This window comes from Astyanax mexicanus, chromosome 10, assembly GCF_023375975.1.
Source record: "Astyanax mexicanus isolate ESR-SI-001 chromosome 10, AstMex3_surface, whole genome shotgun sequence".
Taxonomy (NCBI): Eukaryota; Metazoa; Chordata; class Actinopteri; order Characiformes; family Acestrorhamphidae; genus Astyanax; species Astyanax mexicanus.
The window spans coordinates 37,642,257-37,642,664 of NC_064417.1; positions in this window are offsets into that span (position 1 = coordinate 37,642,257).

Here is a 408-nt window from a genome sequence, read left to right on the forward strand (position 1 = left end):
CATCCAACTTTAAATGGTGCTGGAGGCTCTTGACTATGGTGAGACTATGGTATGTATTTCCTTTCAATTTTCTATTTTCGTATTTCGCCCCAACAGGTAAAAAAATTTAACTGATAAACATTACACGGACCAGTAGGCAACTGCTTTAACTTCAACTACATATGTTAAATGTTTATTATTAGTGTCACAAATCTTTCTTCCTTTCTCCCTAGTGTAGCCAGTTCTTTGTGGAAAGCTAAATACATTTATTTGTTTTTTCATTGTTGTTTTTTTTTGTGCTGTTTCACAAATAATGATCTTTTCTGTTTTCTTTAGGCTGCTAATGTGAGAGTATCAATAATCAAGATATTCTAAAGTTTAATATGGATTTTTTAATGATAATGAACTAAAATCTTCCATTCTAATTTA